The sequence below is a fragment of the Rosa chinensis genome, chromosome 1 (genome assembly GCF_002994745.2).
Source record: "Rosa chinensis cultivar Old Blush chromosome 1, RchiOBHm-V2, whole genome shotgun sequence".
Taxonomy (NCBI): Eukaryota; Viridiplantae; Streptophyta; class Magnoliopsida; order Rosales; family Rosaceae; genus Rosa; species Rosa chinensis.
In genome coordinates, this window is record NC_037088.1 from 34,749,231 (window position 1) to 34,756,075 (window position 6,845).

The window sequence follows — 6,845 nt, forward strand, 5'->3', positions numbered from 1 at the left end:
TTGCTTCAAAGAAAATGTGGAAATAACAGAATTTATCAACAGAAACTGAGCACCCGCTACTAGAATTATGTTAATAGACATCACATGATTTAAATTGGTCGGACTTGCACACGATGTAAAAAAGTAAGTTAACATTAGTTTAGAAAAACAACGATTTAAATGTGTATCATTAACATCGGCTCTTTAAATGACCGGTGTTAAAACTTTTGTTTTAAAATTTGCGGGAACCTCATTTTCGTGAAAGCGTTAAGTGTTTTAAGTGAATTGGAGGGAGTGGGTTCCAAAACTTAAAAATTTCACACTTGGAGAAAAAGAGCCCGACCCGAAAACTCGAGCTCGAGCTCCTCCGATCCTCCTCACTCGAACTCGCCGCCATTGTAACACTCATCGCCTCCTTCATCTGGTCCTTCATCTCACCGCCTCCCACTACGACGACGCCTGGGACGAAGACGACGACGACGTCCTCATCGACTCCAGCTGCTGCCCTCCTCCGGCCAAACCCTAATTCGTTGATATCGGCCCCGCATTGTGCTCCGACGAGGACGATGACATCATCTAGGCCCTTCTAAACGGTGCCATTGCGTCTTACTGTCTCGAATCGAAGCTTGGCGACTGTAAGAGAGCAGCGACGATTCGGCGCGAGTGGCTTCTCATCTCCGATCGGTGTATGGATTTCTAAACCCAGCCCCTCTTTTTCTTTTTCGCTCCTCCATGTGTTCAATTGTTGAAGTCCAGCTTGGGTGGCTTCTCATCTCAGCTTCTCATCTCCGATTGTTTTTGTTCAGAGTTTGTGGGTGGCTTCAAGAACATTAAATTTGTGGAGAAAGTCCAGCTTGGGTCTTGCTTCCTTCCAATCTTTGTACGAATTGAAATTGTGATCTATACTATTTTGTTTTTAATTGACCCATATCTGATGCTCTGGTATTAGGATAAGGTCGTAGGTTTATGCTTTTGGAATGGATTTTGAATCAGTAATGTAAAGGGAAACCTTGAATTCAGATTATGAAGAAATCTTGAATTTTCTGTGAGTAAATGTTGGTTGGGCTTATCTTTGCGCACCCTATGTGTTTGTTAAAAGTACTCTAAAATTATGCAATTGTAGTTGGTCTTAGCTCGGTAGATCTAATGCTTTGTGGTGGATTTATGCTTTTGGATTTGAAATTTGTAATGGGTGACCTTGAAATCAGTTTATGAGAGAAGAAATTGGTTCCATTTTCATTGAGGTTAGGTTTGTGCTCAATGTGTTTGTTGTAAGTATGCTCAGTTTAGGCAATTGCAGTTGTCAATAAGTTACAGCTCTTAATATGGTCTATGCTTGATGATAGGTGCTTTGAGGTCAATATGAATAGGTCATTGCAGTTGCCCTGTTTTGTGATTTTCTTTTGTTTTATGATGGTGTTTTGATTCAAAGAACATAATACTGCTGCAATTGAAAATTGGTCATCATGTTATCTGTCTTATTAAGCCACTTGTTCTTATTTTTAGTATCCCTGCTGGGTTTCGAATCAGGTCAGAGGAAGAAGAAGTTGCTAGCTACAAGGTGTACACTATGGAGGGAAAGCTGAAAGGGACTCTTAGGAAGAGCTTCAGGTGGCTCAAGGAGACCTGAGATAGAGTGCTCTATGGCCGGTAATGGTTGTTTCATCAATTCTAATGAATATTACTTGGTTTTGAGTGAGATATTTGTTAACTCTACTTGTAACATAATATAGGCTTTGGCATAGTATGGATCATTGACCCATTTATCCATCATATATGAGAACAATACAAACTTGTGTAATCATAGCCGAAAGGCCGAGAAAATGATTCAACAATGTTGCCATGCTTTGCTATGAGTCCTGCAAACCCATTTGACCCATTTTATATAGAATATTCTATATTCTGTTTGTTTCTATGTTGTTTGCTTTAGGCTTGCAAAGCTCTTAGTTTTTTCTTTTGTGAATTGGTTTTTTTTTTTTTTTCATTTGATCAATTCATTGATGTGGGATGCAATCTTTGTGTTTCAGATCGCACCCAGATTGTGTCAGCTACTGAGCCAACTTGGGTAGCTGCTGATTTGGCAAAGCTCTTCAATTTTTGCTCAGTTGTGGAGCCAATTTTCAGGAAGGCTCATGGTTGTTGTAAAATGTGAGTTGTTTGTAATGAATTCCCCTTTGTAAAGGATTTGTGCGTACTTTACATTGTTTATATACTAACTTGTAATTTATTTACTTTGCTGAAGGCTTTGAACTGTTAATACTGAGTATAAGGAAAGGAAGGCAACTGTTCAGACTAGATGAACAAAGCCTACCACAACTAATGAGCAGGAGGAGGTAATGTTATTTTATTAGGTGTATTCTTTACTCTGGAAATGATGTCTTATTATTGCTAATAGGGAAATCTTAATCCAATATTTCTGTGTTAGCCAATACAATGGCAATTCTGTTGACAATAGTTTATTGTAGGAATGTTTCCTGCAATTTGAGAACTTTGCTAATGCTATTTACGCATTTATGTTTTGCATGCAACAGATTGATGCACAAGAAGAAGAAAAAACGGATACGGATAGGAATATGTCAACGATGTTTGAGATCTTAAGAAAGAAGAAACGCTTCCGACTGGAATGTTTAATATTAAACAAAATGTTCTTTGCATAGACAGTCGAGAATCCATTTGCTCTTTCATTCCTTGTTAAAGATGGCCGGGCTGAAATCATAGTTGATGCAAATCATTCTCATTTTGTTGGCTTATAGGTAATTAAACACAGGAACAAACTAAAATTTTATGATAAACACGGCTCTTTCTATACCAACTCGTTGGTACTTGGGGTCAACTTCTCTTTTTGAAACCTTGGAAAGAGTTCAAGTTGTGGTACGACAAACATAAGGCTGATTCTGGTATGTATTGCTGTTTACTTTTCTATATGTAATTGCTGTCATTTTGGCCTTAGTAACTTCCCCTTTGCCTTCACCAATTATGCCTCTTTATAACTTTTGTTATGTATATATTGAATTTGATGGGTTTACAGACTTTGAGATGGACACTTATGGGTGGATTTGTCTTGCCTGTATTATCCCTTTTGCACTAGCAGTGCGTGGATGCTGTCATACGGCTACATGTAGATTATTTAAAACTTAACATTGCGTGGTTAATACCTTAAAGAGGTTCAATCTTAATGTTGCAAATGTTTGCTCTAGTTGGGTGGTTAAGTCCCCTCCCTGCTGACATTAGGTTGATATGCTATTGCTAGTGTATTATTTATGTATGCCATGATCCTTAGGGTTTGCTAGATCTGATTATTCTGGTTCTGCAATGTAGTTAATTGTGAAGATCTTTCTTTCCATTGTGTTCAATTATTGGCACTGCCTACAGGCTGTGAGGGTTCTTATTTTTAGGGCACTTGACTTCCGGTTTGCTGTTTTTCCAGATTTATTCTTGACAAGAAAATAGGTCTCGGTCAGCCTAAATAAACATTGCATTCTTTCCTTTCAGGTGCTGAATGCTGCATGGGATGTTTGCATACCAATTTCAAGTGAGAATGCTCTTTTATGTCATAATCGCGTCGGGTACAACAAGATATTGGATAATTCAAGTGCTAATTGTAGCTTGTCGTTCAAATGTTTCTAGGCCAGCCTGTGTAGGTTTTGGGGTTTTATTTTGTGAATTATGTAGAATCATGAATTTGGAAAGAAAATTAATGGAAATCCCCAATTTTTGGATGATGAGAAATGTATATCTTTTCCCACCAGCAGCTAGATGATTATTTTGCACATCATGCTTGTCAAAATGAACTGATGTATATAAATGCATAACAAAACAGTAATGTCAAAGAAAACGATGTTAATTCAGAGATTAGAAATCAGTACCAAAATAAAAATTGATGTCTCACGATTATCAACATATCGAAATGTCACCCCAAAATCGATGTACACAAAACCAATGCACATCGATATCTAAACGTACACCAAACCGTTATCTTTTGTCAACGTACAAATCAGTTGCTATAAAGTAAACCGATTTACCATGAAATACAGGACATCGGTTTTGACAAACGAAAGCAATGTCGAAATAACACATCAGTTTATGTGAAAAGAAGCGATGTACACAAAACCAGTAAACATCGTTTTAGATAAACAAAAACGATCTTCTGGGTAAAGTAACACATCATTCTTAATAAAGTAACCGATGTTGCCTAAGGCACATACATCGTTCTTAGGAAAATAATGTGGCAAGATGCAAATAAAAATGGCCAAGAACAAACAATATTTTTGAACACTGATGTCTAGAAGAGTAGCAAACATCATTTCTGAAATTGTAATCGATTTAAATATTCACGTAGGTATTGTTCAACATATACTTTATTAAGCATAAAATGTGAAAATATGAAGAATCAAATATAGTTAACATACAAAATTATGATGATTGTAACGATTATACATCGATTTGTGTTTTAGAAGCGATGTTGGTTGTTATCCGGGACATCGGTTTTTGACCGATGTCTGATTTTTTCGATCTTTTACATCACCCACTAAGAGATCGGTCGGATTTTAGTTTTACATCTGTTCTGGACTGATGTCTATTAACAAAATTCTAGTACAAAACAGAATTTCACAAACTGAAAGAAGAAAAGGGCCCGCTGACAACCAAATTCTACGCTATTCATGTATTCCAAAGACAACTAAACAGAAACTCACCCGATTAGAATACATGATCAGTCCCGCTTAAACATACAAACTCTCATGGGATAATAATGGCCTGTCAATTATGCAAAAATATGAAAGCGATGCATGCATAACCAGGTGAACCACACCTTGAATTCATGACTCTTTGGGAAGGTATGCAAAAATATGAAAGCGATGCATGCATAACCATGTGAACCACACCTTGAATTCATGACTATTTGGGAAGGAAAACACTTTACCTTTCCGATAAAAACTTCATTAGCATGTGGTCCATAAACATCAGATGTATCGAAGAATGTTATTCCTCTGTCATATGCACACTTCACTACTACAATTACTAGCTATTAGGACACCCTATAAGGACACATTTTCATTGAGGTGTCCTAGTAACCTTTCAAGGACGACCTCGAGAAAACATGCGCTGCCCCGCCCTTTTTTTTGGCCAAAAGTTCAAATTCCCAATTTTTGTTTTCCCACACACGTCTTAGTGGACCGCTCTCTCACTCTCTCTCATCTGCATCACTTCCTCATCGAATGAAACAAATTCACTCACCACGGATGGGTGATTCTCTCACCTTCTCGATCTGCCTCTACATTCTTTTGCTAAATCTGTTTTCCCTCAAACCCTCGTTTTCTCCACAGCCCCTCTTGCTCTTTTTCTCCGATCTTGATGTCACCCACCAAATTGAACTTCGAAGAACTTCATGGCCCTTGGGTTGACTTGGATTCAGGGATTATTCTTTTTGGGTAATCTCAATTTAAGTCTCCTCTCTTGTCGAACCCGATGATTCAGATTCGATGGCCAGGTCATTTGTGTGAGGCTCGTCCGAGCGGCATGCGAAGGCACTTGATCGAAGGAGCAGTAGCAACATGTTCCCTTCCACCTCTATCGCTCATTCTGATGAATATTGTATGTAACTTCTTCTGATCTTGACTCTTGACAACCGTCCCCTCAAATTTGGGGTATAATTGTTGTGTTTGTAGGTTTTGCCTCTGGTTATGTTTACTTTGTTTTTTTTTTTTATTGTTTTGGGTTCTGGCTTTTGCTGGGTTGATTGTGATGCGTGGCCTAATTATATTTGTATTGCTTATGGTGTTCTTGGTTTCGCATCCTATGTCTGTGTGGACAGTGCAGAAAGATCGAGGTTTATATGAGAGAAGAATTTACTGAAATGTGTTTGCTATAATTTTTTGTTTTAGGGTTATGTTGTATCTACAACTATGGTTATGGATGAGCTATTCTAATCAGGTCCATTGTTTGTCTTATTGCTAGAATTTTTTGTTTTTGGGTTATTCCGTATCTACAACTATGGTTATTAATAAGCTATTCTAATCAGGTACAAGAGAGTTATACGCTATTGTTTGTCTTAAAGGCAATGTTGGTCAGCACTCCTTGATTTTAGCTTATTTGCACATGTTTTGGTGGATGAGAGTGGAAAGATATAAAAGGGTTCGAATGAATTCTTTTCTTTATTTTATGGTTGATAAGGAGGTGGTAGCCTTTGCTTTTATGCTAGAACATGCATCCTGGATCATGGATTCATGATTTTTGTTCAATTGAAGTATCTTTCACTGTTCTTTGGTGTCGTCAAACAAGCTGAAAAAATCAACTTCAGGGAAGTTGCCAAATGCAGCTTTATATTTTGAACTTATTTGTGCAGTTCCCATTAGCTCTTTCTATGATGTCTCACTGTCTTCTAATGCTTTTCTGCAGACAAATCTGATCAAAGAAAGCATAAGAATGGGCTACAATGATTTTGGAGATTTCCATTATTCTCATGGCAACTTGGGGATGCTTTTAAGAGCTATGTTTGTACTCCTGATTATTGTCCTACATCAAAGCATACTGTTCATATGTGCATGTGTTCCATTCTGGTCAGCATAGAGATGGGTCAATTTACTCATGTCGCAAGCAATGTTAGAAAAGCATAACAAACACTAGAAGCTATGTCGCAAGCTATGATAATCTTCACAAGTAGTTTGTTGCATGGTTTTATGATTATCATAAATTTTTTTGGCCTATTAATGCTTAAATGTACATGAAAGTAAAATTTTCTATGTTAACTGATGAATGCCTCAGGGACTTAAAAATTTCAATAAAGCTGTCAGGGTACTTATCATTTGCCTTAAGAAGATTGATAATGACAACTATCTTGAGGTACTATCTTCTTTATTTGAGCTAAA

The 6,845-nt window shown here is 37.4% G+C and overlaps 1 long non-coding RNA gene across 8 annotated transcripts; it reads left to right on the top strand.

Annotated features, from left to right (window-relative positions):
- Positions 1 to 276: 276 nt before the first annotated feature.
- Positions 277 to 3,726, top strand: LOC112178413. 8 transcript variants are annotated; one of them, XR_002927445.2, is made up of 7 exons: positions 277 to 665; positions 786 to 859; positions 1,510 to 1,629; positions 2,007 to 2,127; positions 2,222 to 2,312; positions 2,511 to 2,876; positions 3,472 to 3,726. It is a non-coding gene; the product is annotated as an uncharacterized LOC112178413 (long non-coding RNA). The 8 variants fall into 8 exon arrangements; XR_002927444.2 differs by having other exon boundaries at positions 1,486 to 1,629; positions 2,511 to 3,726; XR_002927443.2 differs by having other exon boundaries at positions 2,511 to 3,726.
- The last annotated feature ends 3,119 nt before the right edge of the window (positions 3,727 to 6,845 follow it).